Source organism: Manacus vitellinus, unplaced genomic scaffold (genome assembly GCF_001715985.3).
Source record: "Manacus vitellinus isolate BGI_N305 unplaced genomic scaffold, ASM171598v3 scaffold_0_pilon, whole genome shotgun sequence".
Lineage (NCBI taxonomy): Eukaryota > Metazoa > Chordata > Aves > Passeriformes > Pipridae > Manacus > Manacus vitellinus.
In genome coordinates this window covers 14,945,637-14,968,792 of record NW_021938789.1, presented here as the reverse complement: position 1 = coordinate 14,968,792, position 23,156 = coordinate 14,945,637, and positions in this window count along the sequence as shown.

The window sequence follows — 23,156 nt, the reverse complement described above, 5'->3', positions numbered from 1 at the left end:
ATCATGAAGCTGACACCTGAGAGATGTTTTTCGGTTCTGGGTTTACCTGACCAAAAGAGTGTGTAACCGGCACCATGTTCTCTGAGGCTTCCTTCCTCATGAAGGTGAACTTCACTGAGAGCGGCAATGTCGATGTTGAGACGAACCAGCTCATGGGCAATTAGGGCAGAATATCACTGAGGACGTCCGCCATCCGCAGAATTGAGCATGGTTCTCATGTTCCAACATGTTAGAGTTAATTTAGGTACACCTTTGGAGGCAGGTGCATGCCTTTGTCCTTTGATCTTTGTGCGACCACATTGGAAGAAGATGCCAGTTGGCCTGTGGTTAACCAACCGGGTGAAAATGGAGATGAGTTTTGTTTAGGCCACCTCTTCTAGGCCCCTCTCTGAGTGGAGTAAGCAGTGCTATCCTTGAAAAGGCTGCGTGGTCGTTCAGGGTGCTGCCCCAAGATACTGTCATCTACGGTCAGTCTCAAATGACCAATATCCTGAACCAACTGCATGCAGAGTTGGGTCTGTGGCTTCCAGTGCACCTTTCATCTGCCGTTTCGACCCTCGCCCATCACTACAGGACTTTTTGCATGTGGGTAGAGCCTTCAAGCCTGAACAATGGATTTTTAGGTGAGACGCAGTATGCGCGGAACTGAACCCACCCTTTAATCCTGAGGTTCATCTACCAGGGCCGAGCGAGTTTGGACGGTGGCAGTGAGATCCTCAGGATGTAGGTTTGATTAGAGTGACCTTCTCTTAGATGGATGGCCCTGCAGGGCTAAGCGAGCTCCATCTGCCTGGGTTTGGGATTAGAGTTGTCCTTCTCCTAGGATGACTGCCAGGAGGCTAATGAGCTCATCCTGCCCACAGATTTATTGTATCCGACGCTGCTGTTTCAACCTGTCTGGCATGGGCGACCCTACCAAAGGCATGTACCATCGCCAGCATAGCTCGCAACCACACAGGGGCACACAGGTTACATTCCTGTTAGAATGGTTTGGGCAAGTCTTTAAATTCCTGCTTTACTATCACCTATTTATATACAAGTGTTCCCTAGTGGTGTAAAAAAATGAATTACAGCGCAACTGTGCTTTTCTGAAGGAAGTTTTGCTTTTGTGATTGAAAATCTAAGTAAAATCTAAAGCTTAAGATGTTGGTTAAAAAAAAATGAAGGTGACGATGTAGGAAGAGGAAAAAATGCTCTGCTGAGATGACTGGGATCATAAGAACCTTGCAAAAGTTAGTGAACTATCTGTGCATTTACTGTGCTGTTCCTGGGATTTGGAAACAATGGATGTAAGGATAGCAATGAAGTTACAAATGAAAGTGCTACTAAGAAAGCTACTGAAATAAACTGCAAGCAACTTAACAGTTCATAGATTTTGCAATTCAATACATCCTAAGGGAATAGTTTTAAAAGTGAACATTGAAAGTTTAACATCAGGCAGTGTGGAAATAAGCATTTCACAATTTCTAACACTTGATTTAAGCTGCCTTGTGCCTTGTATTAAGGATTTATATTTTCTTGTTAAGATTGCATTATATCTGGCAGTAATAATAGCAATAAAAATACTGAAACCTATAAAACAGTTTCTCCTGGAAAAGGAGTTGATATTAATGAGTGATTCAACACTTGGAAAACAATATGTTTATCAGTGTCAACAATAGACTGACAGCAGAATGAGTAAGCAGAAAATTTCACTAGAATAAAGCAGTGACAAGATTTCCTAAGTAAACCTGGTAAATTTTTCATGGAACAATCCCATGCAGACAGAGAGATTTTTCACAGACATACTATAGCTTTGGTTCTATCTCTATGAAAGTTTGTATTTGAAATCAGTATGAGTATTGTTGTTTTGCTATTATAACATAAACATATTTTACTTCTTTATTTTAAGGTGGATATGGTGACTATTTACTATTAGCTCATGCCTTCATTTGCACACATGCATTTCCACTGGTTTCTAGTGATATTACTGAGACTTACAAAGGGTCAAGGATCAACTCACAGCCTAAAATTTTTGTGTCTCTTAAATTTTTGAGTGGAGGAAAAAAATACATAGATACATAATGAGTTTGTAAAAGCAGTATCACCAGTGATATTTTATGTTATTCTGCAGCATAAAAGCTTATTCTACATCTTTCAGATCAATTTTTTGGTGGGGGGTTTTGTGGTTCTTTTTTTCACAGAATCACAAAATATGCCAAGTGGGAAGGGACCCACAAGGATCATTGAGTCCAACTCTTCACCTTGAACGGTACATCCTGTGAGAGACTGAAATGGTTTATGGTATAAATATTATCAAAATCACTGAAAGATTTTTGTCTGCTGTAGCATATTATACAAAGAAGCAACTGCTCACTGAAGCCCACCCCTCCCTAAATATGCCTACTAATTTTGACTGTGATGAACTTGACATAAGATTCTCAAAGACTACCAATGGGTAATAGGCATATTTGTAAATGTGTTACAAAAATAGAAAAGCAGGAACCAACCTATCTCTAATTTTTTTTTTCCAAGATTTGATTTTCATGGGATTTTTTTTCTTCTGTTTTCTTTGTGCACATTTTCTGAATGATAGAAATCTAGCTATTTTAATAAACAGAAACAATGATGATTAATATTTCCTAGATTTGGAGAGAGATAAAATGCCCACACATGAGTCTAGGTAACTGTTTTGTACCATATGCCAGATGCTGAATCAAGCTGAATTACTATAATAGTCATTGCAGTCCTACTTCAGTACAACTTTGCTCTAATCCCAGAGTCTCGACAAGTTTATAGATCAACCCAAGGGGAGATTTTTTCTGTTCTTGAAGAATTTCTTGCAGATGGTTTATAATATTCTAAAGATCCCTTTGGTATGTGAACTTGGTACAACTCAGAAATTGCCATCAGTTTTAAAGTTTACCTTTAGAAATAGTTCATAAAATCCCTTCTCCCTGTAAACGTAGTGACTTTATTAAAGTAAGAGATCTGTAGAATTTTTTTGTAATTCTGCACTTTCAAATTCAGGTTTCAAAACCATATAAACACTGGGTTCAGTGCTTTAGTTTGTTCATGTAGATTAGTCAGCAAATTCTTCCGCCAAGAAAATAGCACCATGTAGCCAGAATATCAAAGTTTCTGTAACTCGCAGGAAATAATGTTTCTGTCTTCTTGGGAAAAAAAAAAAGCAACCCACAGCTACTGTAATTCTGCCCATTAACTCGAGCCACTGTTGTACTCTACTGGGACAACCGATGAGGGAGATAATTTGTCAGGAAATAGTCCTTGAAACATGAAGTAATCATAGCAGCAGGAATTAAAAAACAAACAAACAAACCAAAACAAAACAAAAAACCACAAAAAACAAACAAACAAAAAACCCCATCTTCATCTGTGTTAATACTCTGGAAGTACTTATATTTTCTATTGTGTATAGAAGTTCTTGCAGTTGCTTTGTAGTCAAAGGATACCTTGCCTTTAGTTGTCTCGGTTTATTATTTGATTACTTCATTGGTAATTGCTCAGGTTTTACCATCTGTCTTAAACTTCATCATGTTGTGTGTACAAATTAATGTTTTATTTATTGTAACTCGATAATGTTTTTTTTTAATGTGTGAATAGTTAAATAAAGTTACTGTAGCACCTTACCTTGGGAGCTGTCACTGAACTAGAATTTCCATAGGACTTTTATTAAATTTACTATCAGTAAGGTTTTTTTGCTGCAGTTATACAATAGTCTCCTACTGAGATATTTTTTCTGCACTTGTTCCTCTCTGGATTTAGTTTTCAGTAACCAGAGCTGTACATTAAAGGTCATTTCTGCTGAATGCCAGGAACCAATACAGACATGTGTACATAAGAACCTGCAAAGAAAAAGCCACATAAAAATAAACATGTTTTTTATCCTGAGCAATGATATGTCAGGAAATTAATTTTAAAATCCAGAACAATTCTGTTCTCTTCACCAGGTGTTCCCCCATTCTATTTTACTAGTCTTAACAGTCAAGTTAAAAGGATATGGGGAGATTTTTCAAATAATGACAGAACCTGAGGGAATGGCCTGAAGTTGTGTCAGAGGAGGTTTAGATTGGCTATTAGAAAAAAGGTTCTTCATCCAGAGGATGTTTGGATGCTAGACCAGGCTTCCCAGGGAAGTGGTCACAGCACCAAGCCTGACAGCAGTCATGAAGTGTTTGGACCATATTCTCAGGCACATGGTGTGACTCTTGGGGATGCTCCTGTGCAGGGGCAGGAGTTGGACTCGATGATCATTGTGGGTCCCTTGTAACTCAGCATATTCTGTGATTCTGTGATTCTATGAAATCAGTAAGATATAAGGCATAATTCTCTATTTACTTTTGTTTTGTGCTGGTCTGTCTCCTTTTACTAATGATTATAATGTAAACATTGCATAGCTAAATGGCAATTTGAGTTCCATAAGTACTAAAGCTATATTTTATCAAAATATTTTGATGAGTCTACTTTTACCACATTATATAAATTCATTTTCCAAGGGAACAAAACAGTTGTCTCACAGCTCTCAAGAATACTAGATGTCAGGTTGGCCCTACCCATGAAGACACCATCTTTGTTTAAAGCTTCTCTCTTCAGTCAATACCAAGGTGACAAACAGCAGTAGATTTAGAATCTGGCCAAGAAACTAGTGATAATTCAAAAGGCGTTTGAATTAAATCACTAGATTTAGGACTTCAGCGAGGTTACAAGCCTCAGGAGGGACTCATTAAATATAATGGTGAATTGAAAACTGAAAAATATACGGGCCCAAAAAAAAAATAAAATTCTGCTATTTGAAAAAACCAAAACTCTCATAGTTAGTACACTATTTATACTTATATGTTCTCTTAGATCAAAGAGAGGTTTTTTAAATTCTGTTGTCCAGTAAAATATGAGTAGATAAATAATATTATTCAGATATTTGTAGTACTTTCACCATTGTGCTTTTATGTACAAAGTTAGGATGGCATGCTACGCTTCAAAAATGTAGGCCATCTTTGTTCAGCAACAAAGTAACACAGTAGAGGAGCAAGGGAATAATGGCAACAAACAGATATTTTTGACCAGATAGATCATTAATACTTTCTGTTTCTCTAGCCTGTTTGCTATCAAGGTTGAGATCTGGACATAAATAGACCAGAATGGAAATCCAGCATGGCATGCAGCAGCAAATTAGAATATTTCTTCATAATTTTTCATAATAGAGTATATAAAGTACTTCCAGTTAAGGATTTACAGATTATGCCTGTATCTTAATCCATGCCAGTCAGCATGAAGCAGAGATCACCATGGGTATATAGGGATTTCATTTTTGTTCCTGTCTAAGAGGAAATGTAAAGACTGTCTTGAGTCTCTTACCTTGTACTGTGCTTAATAACATTTTCTTTCTGGTAAAGGTTAGATGAAATAATTGAAGACCTAGAGCAATTTTATTGAGGAAAAAAGTGACATGTTTTGAACAGGCCAAAAGAAACAAAATTTTATTTCAAATTAAACTTCAATCTTATACTTTCTAAGCACCATTTCTGAAAGTATCTTGAGGAATTTGCATCTATGTTTATGTAAAACACTACCTTTTTCTCTGCTATCTCTGCACAGGTGTGTGACACACAGGGATGTCTTAACATGTTTCATCGTACTACTAGAAATTATTTGATCTAATCTGAAAAAGTGTAAAGAACCTAATAGATCATTAAATTTAAGGTGATAAATAGAGTATTATGCATTAATTTGGCTCTTTTCACAACAGGAAACCTAACAGACATTTTCTGATACCTACATACTCTAATTCTGTTCAAAGTTAAGTTATGCAGAAAAAAATTTTCATCAGTTAGAATAAACTCCTTATGAAGATGTAGCATTGCTTTCTGTAGGCATCAATATCTGAAAAAGATTTTGAATGAGTTTGAGAAGTAGTATCTTTTCTTGTGCACTTACAAAGGCGTCTCTGATGACTTGGCTCAGCTATCTTCTTTTGGGAGCTCACTCTGTTTGGTTAGGTTAGCCCAGGCATGGCCTCCAGTAAATTTCTTAATCTTGTGTTGACGTAAGTTCCACTTCCAGAAGGTTGACCAAGGAGACCATTTGAACCTCCTTTTGCCCCAAAATTTACAGCAAATTTGAAAAACTATACTCAGTATTCAGAAATTATTAAATTTTATTTTGTCTCAGAGTTCTTAGTCATCTCAATAACATAACTCACAGGTAGTGAAGATGTCCATCAGCCTTTTTGACCTCTTTATTAGCCTGCAGGAAAAGTACTAAATATCACTAGTAGGAGGATACAATTCCTGCAGTACCGACTTACCAATTAAAACTTATTTCTGCATGACTAAATACCACTTAATAAGAGAGGAGATATTAAAATGATGCACTGTGTAACAGTTCTATTATAAAGTCTGGTTATTACATGTTTGCAGGAATTACTATTAAATCTTAAATCTTTTATTTTGAATATGTGACAAGGTCAATGACATGGAAAATAAAGATGAAGTATTCAATTGAGAAATAAGACAAGATCTAAATGCAAAGTTAGACCCACAAACAAGTAAAACATCCATGGGGAAGCCTAAATTCCCAAGGAATCTAAAAATACCACCATGAACACTGACTTTACAGCCAATGGGAGCATACAGAATTTCTCAACTCTCAAAAATACCAAGCAGTTCAATGCCAAAAAGTATTGTACATACCAGCACCATTCACAGACAAAACTATTCATTTTCCTAACTCATTTGTGGGATTGGAGCCTGTATATGTGCTCTGAACAACTTTACAATTTCTAGTGTTCCTCTCCAGCTAAGCGCTCTAAACTCTAGGCTATAGAAACATCTGATTCTGTATGAGTAGATAAGCATTTTATGTTGTAAGTTTTACCAAAGGGAGTAAAGAACATGACTGTTTTTCCTTTCTAAATTTGAGCATAAGGAAATTGGATGTCAAAATTGGCCTTGATAACGTCCATTTGACTCAATGAGATTACTTTGATTTAAATTAATTTTTGCTTACAAAGCTGGAAGAAGCTTATATCCCCTCATAACCTACATTTCCATTGAACAGTTAAATTGACCTTCAAATTTAAGCCTCTTTTTAAACCTGAAATGCTCATAAATGCCTGGTATGCACTGGCATCTCATTACAGTGGTTTGTGCTACAGAAATAAAACAAATGTCCTTCTGGGACAGAAGGACCTCCTGAAACAGTAACATTTGTACCTCGCATCGTGACCTCCTCTGTCAAGAGGAAAAGAAGGGTAATTGTAATAGGAGACTCCCTTATAATGGAAAAGGAGGGCCTGATATGCATACCAGTTCCAACACATAGGAAAGTCTGTTGTCTCCCAGGGGCTCAGGTAAGGGACATTACTGGAAAACTCTCCAGTCTTGTAAGGCCCTCTGATTAGTATCAGTTATTGGTTGTTCAAGCTGACAGTGACAAAGAGAAGTCCAAGGGCAATCAAAAGAGACTTCAGGGCCTTGGAATGATTGGTTGAAGGATCAGGAGCACAGGTTCTGATATCCCCAACATTTCCAGCAACAGGGAATAATACTGATAGGAATAGGCAGATCCATCAGGTCAATGCGTGGCTCTGAAGCTGGTATAAGTGGAAAAATGTTGAGTGTTTTGACCAAGGAATGATCTACTCAACACCTGGTCTACTGACACCTGCTGAGGATGTGCCTATCTCAGAGGGGAAAAAGAGTTCTAGTGCAGGAGCTAGCGGGGTTCGTTGATAGAGGTTTAAACTAGCTTGAAAAAGGGAACGGGAAAATACCAGACTTGCCAGTGATGAACAATGGCACGTGCCAAAACTTGAGCACTAATGGGATCCCTCAATCTGCTTTGTGATGTGTTATACCATACCTAAAACATTTCTACACTAATGCATTCAGCATGAGGAACAAACAAAACAAGGTTGCAGCTTTGGCCCAGTCCCAGAGATTTGACATCATTGATATAAGTGAAGTCAGGTGGGATAAGTCCGATAACTGGAGTGCCCTGTTGGACGGTTACAGTGTCCTTAGAAAGGATAGGCAGGGGAGAAGAGGCAGGAGAGTGGCATTGGATGTAATGGAAGCGATAGAATGTACGGAGCTCACAGCTGGCAATGGCAGAGTTGAGAGCCTCTGGGTAAGAATCAAGGGGAAAACAAAAAATGTGGATGTTGTTGTGGGAGTCTACTATAGACCTCATCTCCAGGATGATGATGCCAACAAATAATCCTTTGGGGAACTAAGGGACATTTCCAAGTCAACTGCCCTTGTCCCTATGGGTGACTTCAACTTGACAGAAATCAACTGGGGATATCACACAGCTCGTACAAACTGGTCCAAAAGATTCTTTAAAAACCTAGATTATAACTTTACAGAACAGATCTGATGAGCACTAGAAGTTGTGCCCTTTTCTGTTCTGCTTCTAAGCATAGTGATGTCATTCCCACCATAGCCATGTTCTAAAAGGACTATAAGTTTTTTGTTGATTATTTTTTCTAGCCTTATATAAAAGTATCTCTGCAATCTGAACAATAATATCTTCAGCAGCTGTTCATGATTTGTTTATAATTTTTTATACTTTTTTTTAATTTCTCTTCAGGGACTCTGGCCACTAGTGCTTTCTGCACCACAGGGTACATTATAAAAAAAAAAGCTGCCCGCAACGACAATTAAACTACTGAAATTAGAACTAAAAGAATCTCTTCAAGAAGAATTTCAGCTTGCCTCATACTTTATGAAGTATTCTAGTGGAAATATTGGTATATGCACAGAAGCTGAGTGTGCAGGTTTTATATAAATAGAAGCACATGAATTCTGAAGTGGTTGGAAATGGAGAAAATAAAGATAAGCAATGCAGCTTGTAACAAGTCTACATAATTTGGCGGCTTGGTTTGTGTGTTTATAACTGAACTGTTATTTGCTATTGTCAATTATCAATTAGCAGAATGTATTCATTCTATGTAGGATGTGTGCCTAAATACTTTTTTGGAAACAGTTATTTTAAAATCATTGTATGTTGGGAAAAAAACATTGTTTCCACATTGATTTGCTTCCTCTGTCTATAAACTTAAACCATCATTCTGTTGTGAACATATGATTCATGGGTGACATTAGGAACAGATTAGTAAATTATGAGTTCTCAACCCAATGTTATAATTATTTTGTTATTTTTTATGTGCAGACAGACATTGATCAGTATAAGAAACAAATGTCATCATCATCATGGCTGGGCTTCGCAAACGAAGATTTGGGAAGGGCTCAACCCACGTTTGTTGCAAACGCGTTGGTGGCTAAAAAGGCCAATATGCCTGTCTTGTATAAGAAACAAATGCCCGCACTGGAAAATGAAGTAATCTTCGATAGAATATACGAATAGCTAGGACTTCTCACCTGAAAAACTGGAATAACAGCAGATCCCTACCTTTTTCAAGTATGGAAAAAGAATGTACTTGTAAAGATACGATTTGGAGAAAAATCTTATCAATATATATTGTAATTGACAATGTAGAATCTATGTTCCAAGACACTTCTGCTATGAATGATGGCAGAGATTAGAAAAAGAACAATTAGTCTGAATTAACACAATTGGCACTGAGAGTTATTTCATGGCATGTGGATGACAGGGAGGTGATTAGAGACAGCCAACACAGCTTCAAAAACAGCAAATTACGCCTGGCTAATCTACATGGAATAACTGCACTGGTGGGTAAGGGAATAGCAGCTGATATTATCTACCTTGGCTTCTGTAAGGACTTTGGCATGGTTCCACACAACATCCTTGACTTTAAATTGGAGAGCTGTGGGTTTGATGGGTGCATTTTTTGATGGGTAAGCAATTGGCTGAGAGTTTCAGTTAAGGTCTCAGTGCCCAAATGGAGATTAGTAACAAATGGTATGGGGGGTCTGTATGGGAAATGGTGCTGTCAATATTTTTATTAATGATGCAAACAGGGGGATGGAGTAAAGTCTCAGCAAGTTTGGAGGTGACACCAAGCTGAGTGATGCAGTTGATATGCTAGAGAAAAGGTATGTCATCCAGAGGGATCTTGACATACTGGAGAAGTAGAGCAAAGTGAACTTCATGAAGTCCAACAATGAAAAGTGTAAGGTCCTCCAACTGGGTCATGGCAATCCCCAGCAGCAGCACAAACTGGGGGATGAACTGAGAGCAGCCCTGTAGAGAAGGTCTTGGGGATATTGGTAGATGAAAAATTAGACATGTAGTCCAGAAAGCCAAATATATCCTATGCTTCAACAAAAGAAGTGTGATCAGCAGGCCAGGGGAGCTGATTCTTGCCCTTTACTCTGTTCTCATGAGACTCCACCGTATCCATTCCTAGGGCCTTCAATACGAAGAAGGACAGGAACTGCTGGAGGGCCAGATGAGGGCCATGAAGAGATCAATAGGTTGAAGTATCTTTCCTATGAAGACAGGCTGAGAGATCTGTGGTTGTTCAGCCTGGAGAAAAGGCTCCAGGGACAGCTTACAGCAGCCTTCCAGTACCTAATGGGGGCCTACAAGAGAGCTGAGAGGACAAGGAGGAATGGATTTAAACTGAAAGATGGTAGATTGAGACTAGATATAAGGAAGAAATTCTTTACTCAGAGAGTGTGAGGCACTTGAAAGGTTGCCCTGAGGAACTGTGGATGCCTCATCCTTAGAAATGTTGAAGTTCAGATTGGATAAGGTTTTGAGCAATCTATGTAGTGGAAGGTACCCCTGTCAAATACAAGGGTGTTGAAACTAAATGATCCATAAAAGTCCCTTCCAACCCAAATCATTCTACAAATCTATGATTTTATGAATTCACCAGTATTATGGAATCTGTTCTAGCTTTATGAAGGGAGTAAGTGGAGGTATATGTTAATAACTGAAAAGCCAATGTCTTAATTACTTCACTGTCAAACTGAACAGGTGAATTAAAGGTCAGTTTACTGATAAGAGTCTGCATAGCACTATAAGGAATTTTACTGTAATATCTGTGCTTATGAACTAGGGTTTTCTCCTCTCCCCCCAACCCACCAGCTTAGAAGAGAAAGAACCAAAAATTTTCATTTTACAGAGAAGAATCAGTAGTTAAATTCAGCACGCAAACCTTTCCTTTTACTCTGCTATTCATGAATAAAAGCAGAAAGAATTTAATATGTCAAAAATAATGGAAACCTTCCCTAGGGATATTTTCCATCTTGGCCTTTGCCATCATGCATTCTAAGGCTCACATTACTTTTGACATTGTAGGTTGTTGTTGCTAAGGTGGAAATCTAAGTAATTTAAAAAATAATATCCACATTCTTTCCTTGGAGGTCATTAGTGTTTTTCACTACTGTGCTTTTTTATCTCTTTTTATTATAATGAGGCCATTTCCTTTCTTTTTAATTTTACTGTAAAATGTATAACACTGCTGTATTAGGCTGATTCCTTCCCATGTCAAGTCTAATACTATGCAATAGATTGTTAATACCACTGGTTGCATTAAAAATACATAAGTAAATACATAAATAAATGAAAGGTGAAGGAAAAAAAGAATAAGAAAAGACCAATTTTCTTATTTATGTCATGAATGTGTAAATTCACTGGCAGAGAAGTGACAGTGTTGCTGACAATTACTTTGGCAAAGACAGTTCTCTTTAGCTTAGTGTTTGAGAAGATGATATTTGATTTGCAGTTATGAATTTAAAGACAATAGATGAGCACACAAAAAAAAGTAGAAGACATTACTATGGATCAGCAGTTAGAAGAAATGGAAAAGTCACAAAGAAAAGCACAAACTTTGCACAAAATAAAGGTATATTTTTGTATCTAAGCTTTCATTTCCAAAATCTAGTTGATTTAAATTAGTTTGAAGGGCAATTTTCTTTATCATGCTTACAGATGAGCACGAGTTTTTGTGTTTCCATTTCATTTTTCATAGTAAATTAAGAAACAGGATTACAGTGTTTACTCATCTTTCTGGATTTATCTTGGGTACAAGCTACTGTATGACATTTAGAAACAGATCTAAATGGTGGATTCCTCAATATTATTGTGTTCTTAAAAATTACTTATGTTTGGAAGATTTTAAAGACCATATTCTTCAAGCCTCAAAGCATAGATTAGCAGAAGATCTGATGAGTCATCTGAAAATCTAACTACATAAGAATTACGTTACTGGCTCTGTTCCAACAATTCAATATCTTAAACAGTATTTATTCCCTCCCCCCAGGGTTTTTTTATATATTACAAGGCTTTCTTTGAATGTTCAGTGACTAGTTTTGACCAGTCTAGCTGAAAGAACAAAGCTATATATAAATTGTGCATGCACAAAGAGATTCTGTCCTCCTTCATAAATGTACACTTGACAAAATACAAAATAAAAATGACTATGAAGATGTTTCCTTGGCAGCTGAAGCTCTAAAACACAAGTTTTATTCACATGTACACATACACAGCCTAATTGGAAATTATTTGGGCTGTCGTAGTTGAGAGCTGAGAAAAAACACAGCTTGTTGACATGAGGGTTCATAGAGAAATGCAGAAGAGCTGTGGTCTGAGGATTTGTAGCAATGACATAATTTCTGGTATATAGCAGATTTCACCTATTCTCTTTCTTGTTAGCTATAAAACAAACAGGACATTGATAAGAAAATTTGTTTTGCTCACATTTACCACTTTACTAGAGTTTATTAATTTCCTAACTTATGAACATAAAGAAAAACAAATCAAATACGAATTCTGGAATTCGTATATCCTTTTAGTTCATTACACTTGAAAGGGGATTATTAACTCACAATTCTGGTTGGAGAGTTGTATCCTTAATGTTACCACTCTCCTAACAGTCAGGAAGAAAATTGTGCACATAATGCAGACTTGGTGAAGTTTATGTCTTTTCTTATATAACATCTGGGTTAGAAAAAGAAGCTAGACTAAGAGATCATGTTCTGTCCAGTGCTACTTGTTACATTTTAAAGGCTTGATTTTATTGAAAGCAACCTCCTTGAGTAAATCTAATATCATCAGTTAGAATCTGAGAGCCAAATTCTTGTATTTTTATGCATGCAGTATAACCCAATGACTAATCTCTGACTTCAAAGGAGTAATTCAGAAGTGATACATTTACAATTGGTGTTTTTTGCAAGCAAGGATACCCAAATTAATCCTAAATTAAGAGAAAATAATTATCTAAAGAATAGAAAATCCACCTCCTCCATTCTTTTCTATGTAAGAATGCACCAAAAATAATTCATGTACTGTGTTAAGTTATACAATGTACCCTGTGAAAGGATTGAATATAGACCTGGAAGTACAAGCAGAACAAATCCTTATTTAAACTTAAATTGTCTGAAACTAGAATTATTGCAAGTGACGGATATATCCCAAATTTTTAATTTTCTGAAATACCAGATATTGGTATTTCAGATATACCAGATGTACCTTGGAGACAGTCAAAAGTGCTTTTTAAAATAGACCTGAAAGACAACAACCAGAATTTAATGTTCATATCAAGCCATTTGTTTCTATTATCTCAGTTATTTTGACCAAATCATTTGGAAAATACAAGTGTGTTTTGGTTCAACCCCATGATATGAGTAAAACCCATAAACTATTAGTTCATTTCATGTTATACTGGAAGGAAGATGAAATACTGTAATAGGCCGCAATTGCCTTAAAATAAATTGAAATAATGGGAAAATTTAGGAAAAACAAAACTAATCAAAACTAAACCAGTAAAGTGTTAATGACCTAAGACAGACTTTTGACAAGGGAAAGAGAAAGAAGAGAAGCACAAAACCACCTTTTTAATGAAGGTAAGTTTAATATTGACTTATTAATAGATTGGAAATGGCTGAGATTAACATTCAAAGTTAGGAAAACTTACTGTCTCTTATCAGAGACTGTTGCCATAACCTAAAGCAAAAATCATAACAGATATATATCCCAAACTCCTAAATTCTAGGAGTTTTTTCCACAGAATGGAAGTCAACTCTCTGACTAATGTTTAGGTTTAAATATTCCAGGTGAACTCTTAAAAGCCTTAAAACTGGATCCAAAATTATCTCACTAAGTAACAATTCACTTAGATCTTGCACTCCTGAGGTGAATTAATTTCATCTAATACCAAGGTATATCAAACACAAAGTTTTTTTCCAAGAGGTATAGTAGAGAAATAAGCACCACTAAGAAGGTTTTAATCCCACATGTTTTAGAGACATATCTAAAAATAAGAAATGAGATGTTATGGGAGTCCTGCTCTTTCTCTACTGACCAATGAAGTGATTGAAGTAATTAATCACTAATTCTCAGTGAAGGCTGAGGAGAATCTGAGAGATCTCGGTCCATAGCTACACATAGCTAACTTGTATGAAAAAACTAACAGAGACAAGCTTTGAATCTTACCATACAGATATTTTACTTGAAGGTACACTTCAGCCTTCTGTTTAACTACAACCTTAACCTTTTTCTTAAAGGAAAAGGACTGATGTTTTTAGCAAATGGCTTCATGTGTCCCATTATACTTACTGTTGAAAACCTCATCCAGGTACTGTCTGTTGGCATTCAGCTCAGTATCTTGCCACATTCTAGATGCCTAGCTGTAGAATACTCTGAGGTTAGAGGAACATGCTTTACCCTTCCACATAAAGCTATGTTGCCTCTGTATTCTGTTATGAAAGGTCATCTACTAAAGTTTATTTGTGCCAGGAAAAAAATGTAGATGAAATAATTTTTTTCTTGTTGTCTTAACACTCATCAGGAAGAGTAAAGATCTTCATTTTTCTCCCTGTCTAATTAACTGTTCTATGTTTTATGCAATAGTTGTCTCATAAAAAATTGTGGACAGTCTTATGAAGTTTAGATTTGGTCTCAAAATAAATCACGTTATATATTATTCTTACAGTGGTTTCTATAGCAGAATTCTCAGAGTACAAGTGGTATAAAATCTTATGTAAACTAAATTCTTGTCTGAAGTATGAAATCCCTGAGCTTCAAGTTCTTAGAGGCTAGGACAGTATTGAGGAGGCATCATATAAGATTGCCTTTGTTTTTTACACTTCTTAAGTATCAATTAGCAAACGTCAGTCTACTTTCAGAGTCAGGCTACCTGACTAGATTTGATTCTGCTCTTTCCTACTACACTTTACAGTTTAGTAGAAAGAGATAATGAATATAGAATTCATGTACTCCTTACATTAAACCAAAAAGTTGAATTTATTTATTTTCATTGCTACTGCACCACTGCTTCCTTTTCTAACACAAAGTTTTTTTCATTCTTTTCTACAGAGTAACACATTTTAACATGACTGGTGTGAATGGGAAGAAGTTGATTCTGGTTCTAGGTTTTATTCGGTGAAAAAAGCATTGTAAATGTAAAAGTAGAGGTAAAGACAGGGCATAATTTCCCTACTGATAGAGCAAACAATAGCTATACCTGCAGTTCTCAGAAGCCCCATGTTAAGTAAGCATGCTGCAAGAAAGTGTATGAGGTAAAGAATGAGACCCACAAAGAAGTCACAAGGAGAAATGTCTGAGTCCTGACTGGGTATAAGAACCTTGTTATGGCTAATGGCATACACATTGGGGTCCAATGAACTATAACTCAAAATGAAGTTCAAAACTTACAACTAGTACTTAAGTACTAGCTGAATAACAGATTTTATTATCTTAAGCATCAAATCAACTTCATTAACAGAACTGAATGTTTCAATTAAAAATGAACACAGGATTTTTCCTTAGAAACAGTAATCTAACTTCTGCAAAGCAGTATAATACCATATTTAATTATTTAAGCTCATAAATGATGAGGATATTAGGAGAACAGTAGTACAAGACAAAGACCAAATAAAAGTGGAGTTAAGAATTACTTTGTCTAGCTGTATACAAACTTGTCAGGCGTACCATTCACATAAGAAATTCATTCTTTAAATCTTTTTTTTCTGATGAATCATACTATAGACAGAACAAAAGGAGAAGTGATCTGTAAGCAGACAAAACTTTTTAAGAAGCTTTACCAAAAGCAGGGTATATAATGCAACTGGGCTCATAAGAGGCAAACTACAGAATCATAAGAGCCTGTGAAGAAGGTGATCTTCAGAAACTAAAACAAAGAAAATAAAAAACCCCCTCCTTGATCTACATCAGTCATATAAAGATTGAAAGAAGCCCCAAAAGAAGTCAGTTTTAAGACAAATCTAGATCAAACTTGAAAAAAACCCCAACAAACCAACAAAAAAGCAGCAAGTATAGTACAATTATGATAGGACTGGATTTAGTAGCCCAGGAGACCTATGGTTTATGTTTTCCATATAAACTCTGTAAATAAGGTTGTTACAGATAACAAATATGATGATGGATGGGTACAGACATGGAAAATGCCTGCTTCATGATGGTGAGACCTGGTGGGAATCCTATTTTGGTGAACCATGGCTGCACAGCCCCAGGGGCTCTAACACAGACCATTAATAGCAGAGGTTTACCTTCGGACAGGTCAGGAATTTTTCCACCGATTACAGTTACAGAGATTTTAGTCTAATCCTTCATTAATGTTCATTTCAGAATTATTTTTTGTGATCTGGGTTTTACTTTTTTGATGGGAGGGAACTTCTATTTTTTAAAAATGACTCAAGCCTCACATCTATCGTATTGCTCTTTCTTTAGTGAGCCTCAGAAAAGATATGGGCATCTTTTTGTGCTAGTTCTGGTTTTGCATAGTGTAAAGCCCCAGACTCATTTGGTGAGTATTTTAAAAGGGGCTTAAGGTACTTCAATTTCCTGGGAAGGTGCAAGGGAGAACCCAACAAAGTTCTCAGGAGTTTGAACAATACACCTTTACTTGCAAAACTTTAGAGTATTTAGTTAGAGTAAGGTACTTGACAAATTTTAAAGCAACATTCAATCAAAATAAAGCATTTCACAAAGCATTGACTTAGCAAACTCTAACACACCCAACTTTAAGTTATCCAGATTTTGAGAAGAGAAAGGTAGGAAAAGAGAGAGAGACAAAGAGAGAGAGAGAGAGAGAGAGAGAGAGAGAGAGAGAGAGAGAGAGAAAAGCAAGGGACAGAGAAAAATTAATAGTCACTGCTTGAATTCATCACAACTTCGGCTGCTATAAAATCCAAATGGTGGGTCATGGTCACATGTACTTTTGTGCAACTACTTTTATCTGCTCTGGTCTCTAGGGGCCCTCCCCCACAGGTGGGGCCTGTGGTGTGCCAGTAACTAATAGTTATTCTGGGCTGGACTAGAGCCTCCAGAAGTGGAGGGTGTAGAGCAGTGCACCATCCCACCTTGGCAGAACCTGCCGTGCCTGCCACCTGCTCCTTCAGTTGTTTTGAACCAGTAATCAATTTCTCTAGTCTCTCACACAAGCTCTTACAATCTTAAAATGAAAATATTTAGAATAAATTCCTTGAAACACAACAGCCTAATGTGATTCCTTATGTACAATATGTAATGAAATCATACAAAACCACAAAGATAGCTGTCAGCTGAAACTCAAAAGGTCTGAATATGTGATCCAACACGGTTAGGAAAAGAGTTAAGATATTCACTGCTAAACTGAAGAACTTCACCAAGGCTCTGAAGCTATCCTTTCTTGTTGCAGTTTCCCAAATACTATTATCTTCTAATATTTTCTGTGACTTCTGAAAGTAATACTTCTCTTAGTGCCTTATTTCCTATCCTTTAATGCCACTTTATCTTAACAGTTCACAGTATCCTACCGCTCTTTCCTACAAACTCTGAAAAACTTCCTTTAAACTTTACTTTCTTTCTTTCTGAGATGCTCCAGGCAATTTATCATCAAGTGATGAACTCTGTTTGACACTCTGTATTCCAGTACTTGTACATCATGTTGCAGCCCAGTACCTTCAATGTTTTTTTTCAAGTAGGTGTCTGTGTCCAATTTAAATTCCACTTCCCGAGGGGCTTTCCCTATTGGAACTGCTATAAGCTTTCACACCTGCACAAGTGATATTTTCTCATTTAACCTTGACCCATATCCTATTGCATATAATTAAAGTGAGTGATTCTTATAATATCATCATAAATTTTCTAATAATGTAGTCTGAGATTGTTTATAAGTCCTTAAACTCTGTAAGTTATGATGCAGAACTATTAGATGTGACAGGATATCTAGAAGACTTACCCTTAATTCCTATGTCCTAGCAGCTAAGAAATTCTGAATAAAATGCTACGAGACTGAAAACACAAAAGGAGTTTGTCACTGACATACACAATGTAGGAAGGTAGTAGTGATCTCTTTTGAGAAATATAATTCACTTAAGCTTTTGAAGTTATTGTAACTTTTCCCAGCATGCCTATCATTCCTCCCTTTGCTTTTCCTTTATCAGCCAGTCTTGTAATGCTTTCTAACTTTTTCTCGTGATTTCCACATCTGAAGGTGAAGATGTCATCTGTAAAGTTGTCTCAGAATCTTTTTTTTGCTATTATCTCACCTTCTGATTTTACTGTAAATATTTCCTGATCTGTTATTAAAAATTGTCACTGATTCACAAAAAAGATTCTTTGTATTATATTCCACTGTTGGTGACAAGCAGAATCTTGTCAGTTGTTATATATCAAAAGCAAACAATAAGTGGTTCTTAGCCTAGCTTGACTCACTTTTTTGACCCTATTAATTATAATTCTTAAATCTAAAATATTTGCTGCAAGTAATTCATGCTTATATGACCCTGAAGTGAGACTCCTATGCTGAGCTTTATGCTAATACAGAAGTTGGCTGCTGTTATATTTTATTTAATTTATTTATTAAAATTATTATTCTCTTGCCATTATGAAGTACAATTAAGTGGTTTGAAGATTTGGACCTTGGAACTCAGTAAAATAAATCACTCTGAGTGTCCTGGTGTACATTTCCAAGTGTGTAATCCTGCTGGTAAAGCACTTTAGAGACATTGTTGCTGAACTAGATATGACAAGTAAACTTTTTTTTTCCCCATTAGAAGAACCCTTTAGAAAGCCTAATTTCTAAGCTGTTTTGGGATGATATTGATTTTAGAGATATTGATATGTTTCTATATATTCTCTGCCAAAAGCTTAATGTAATACTTGAATAGATACAGAATTTACTTATAAAAATCTAAATAAATAAAAGTATATGACCATCTAACTTGTTATAACTTTGTAATATCTCCACAAAAATAATCTTTGAAGACATATAGTCTGACTTTAATAGCTATGAGATTTAACATTCTCTCTTTCTTGATGTTGGTAGGCACTGTTCTTTGCAGGCCTGCTCTTTCATCCCCTCTTCATAAAACTGATTTTTCCCATAAAATATTTGAACTCTGTTCTGATCAGTAACCTTAATGACACAGAGATCCTTACAATGAGATTTCTAAAAGTAACAGAACATATTTTGATTAATATTTCTCCTGTTTGTCTAGTCGTATGGGAATATATAAAAAGCAAAGCTACTCTCTATACTTTCCCTACATATCAATAAACTAAAAAAAAAATCCATTTTATGTGAAAAAATTTGTTTTTGAAACAGCTTTATGATATTGTTTGTCCTCACTTTTGAATAAATTTGAATGCTTTTGGAGAAAATAACAATATAATGTGAAAGTAATAATAAAATGGCTGCTAATATTGTGACACTCATTCAAGTCTAAAAACAAGAATTCTTTTGAACTAAGAAAGACATAAACGTAATAATAAATAAATCCATTCAAGTCTGTAACGGTGGTCACTTCTAGTTCGCTTATGTGTTTAATGGCTTTAAAATGTTCAAGTTATGTGAAATTTGTAAAGCTATCAGGAAAAATATCTTCCATAATAATTTCTCTGTCAAACCTGTAATATTTGGTGACCTAGAGTACGTCTTTCCAAAGAAATGAATACCGATATAAAGATTTGGAATGATGAACAATCCATTGTTTAAATGCCATAATTTTTAACATTTTTTCCTTACAACAATAATAGAGCCTATGGAAAGCAACTTAGCCTGGAATAACCTTTATCAAGGGAAATGTCAGGTGATTTCATTGAGATCAAAAGAGTGAATGTTAAATACCAAACTTAAATATGATTCACTTTTTGCTGCTCTTTAGCAGAACTTAGAATACAATTCAGCTTAACTCCAGTTTGAAATCCCCAGAAATTTCTTTGTCAGAGTTTCACACTCTGTCTAGCTATGTTTTTTTTGTTACTAATGTCAATATTCTGTGGCACTGGAGCACAACTAGACTCATTTTACACAGAATTTAAACTAAATTGAACTGTGATGTCTAAAACTCTTTCAGGTACAGATTCATGAAAGTTTTGGAGTTAAAACTGATACCGGTAGTAATTCCATACTTGAAAAGCGAGTTCTCTGAGGTTCAAAGCAGTCTCTTCCCAAAGACTACAAATTTAATGCACTCCTTTGGTTTATGGAGTTTTTTAATGGAGAAGCATTGCTTTTAATATATGTATATATATAACCATCCTTTATTTTATGACACTATCACGCAGTTGCATACTGTTTTGAACTATTTGACTATATACATGGTATTTCTTCAGTAAAATGACGATCCTTCTGTTTACTCCTGGTGCCCAAACACAGTGAAAACAAAAATTTTCTGTCCCTTAAAAGCCTGCTTCCTTCAATTTGACCAATGATTGATCTACATTAATTATTCTGTTTTTAACTAAATATGAGGTGAAAAGTTCCAGCAGGAAATAGGCAGTAATCCATGCCCCAACAGATGGAAGGTTTTCTGGACTTATACAGTATTATTAAAAAGGTTGGATTTTCCAGTCAGTGTTTTATATGAATGTTGGAAATTAATTTTAAGCTAATGATATGCAAAGTGGTCTCGCTAGGAAGTACAGTTTTCACTCATATAGATTTGCAATTTCATTTACTTGCGCAGACTCACTAATCTGATTGTAATCACATTACTTATCTTTTAATTTTGTGTGTGGCAGCCACACATCAGAAATGACACACAGATGGAACTATCGTATATTAAATCAATTTAATCACATTTAAATATTTCATGGTTTGTTCTTCTGTACAAAACTGGTTCTTAAACAGCTAACATAAAAACCCCAATAATAAACTCTTAGTTACATACCTATTTCTAAGCAAAGTTGAAATGTTTTAACATTATAATTGAACGTAATATAATTATACCCACGATTAAGAAGCTGCAGTCAGCTATTTGATTATTTTAAGAGTGACAGAAGAATTACAACATTTATTGAAAAGAATATAATTACCCCCCATTCAAGGGAAAATTACGGTCCTTAATAAATTTATATTTATAATTTAATATTTCATCTTAATAGAGATATTACTATGCTCTCTCAGCTACATATGCACAACAGCTAATTAGATTTCATCTTGACTGGTTAAAGGCCAGAAGGACTTGGATTTGGGTCAAGAATCCAGGAAAACTATTTAAATTCCTTGCATGATTTCAGGTGTACCTTAACTTCCTGTAGCATTGTCATCTGTGGTGATGATGATTCTGAAGACAGGGATTCTTCCATGGGCTGCTGCCACTTCATATCATGGGGGTCTTCTTGTGACAGTAAAGCTGATAGTATTTCAGGTGAATCAATCCCTATCTTGGCTGTCAGTCCTTTCTCCATTATCCATCTTTATGACATTTGCTGGGAGCACCTTATTACTGCCAGTAAAATATCTCATGTCTGGGCCTATGTCTTCAGAATAATGATACATACTGCTCTAAGAACTTATGTAGCTTAACCAGGTACTTAAGAACACTCCATGCAAGAAATATGTTATAAAAAATACAGAATAAAATAATTCTATCTAAAAAAAAACTTATATATCCTCCTCAAAAATTAATATATACATTCAACATATCATGCATACAACTTTGTAGATAAGTCACTGCTAGCATATTTAAAGCTGAAATACTTTATGTACCATTTTGTACATATATTGATAGAGAATTGCCAAATCTAACAACAGAGTAACATTGCCACTGGGTGCAATCAGTAGCATTCTCAGTAGGTATACACATAAACCTATGTATACGATACATGCTTACTTGTATACATAGCCAGCCCCACTTATCAATACATGCAGGCACATGTAGCACTTGCATGAGCACGAACACCACAACAGCCTCATGCCGTTCCCTTCTCTGGATGATCAGGATAAAGATCCAATAGTGAGAACAGATAAAAGCATATAATGTTCACAACTCCAGGCACTTGGTCTGCCTGGTTGCTGCCTATGGATCCCAGGCTCCCCACTTGGTAGCATCTGGCCATGCCACCTCCAAGGCCACAATCCCACTCCAGGTGCTGGTATTCAGACCTACACTCACACACATATGAGTATGTAAGCCTTCAAGTAAAGGGTATTACATACACTAGTCCTGGATTCTCCTTCTCTCCCATTGCTCTTCACATAGATATTCACATACACAGAGGTCACACAGTCTTTCTCTGGTCCCACCTACTCACCAATTAGTCTGACTTGATATTAGCTTGTGATCATACACTGATTTATGTACACATGCTCATCATTCTTGCTGGTGACCCAGACACACAGACCCTCAGGCACTCCAGTCACTGGCACTTAGAATTCCCACACACATGCATGCACACACAAAAGAGCCCTTCACCCAAGACAATAGTTTGAAATGGAATTTAATGAGAAAACAAGACAGACTGTGGCAATGGAATGTAGGATATGGTCAGGCAAGTACACTGAGCAGCATTGTGCACCCAACCATCCTCTCCTGTCTCCTTTACCTCTAGGGAATAAGCCTTATAAAGAGCAGCTGAGGTAGCTAGGGTTGGTCAACCTGGAGAAAAGAAGCCTCAGGAGAGAACTGATCACTCTGTACAGCCACCCAAAAGGAGATTGTAGTGAGGTGGAGTTCAGTCTTTTTTTTCCTAAATAAAAAATGACAGGACAAGATGAAAAACATAAAGTTGTGACAGGGAAAGTTCAGGTTGGACATAATGAAAAAGTTCTGCACTGAAAGGGTTATCCAACATTAGAACAAACTTCCCAGGGAAGTGGTTGAGTTGCTATCCCTGGAGGTGTTTTAAAAGACATATAGATGTTATGGTTAGGGATATCACTTAGCGGTGGACTTGGGAGTGTTAGGTTAATGGTTGGGCTCAATGTTCTTAAGGTCTTTTCCAACCTAAATGATTCTCTAAATCTCTGATTCTAATTTTCCATGCTTGCTACACCG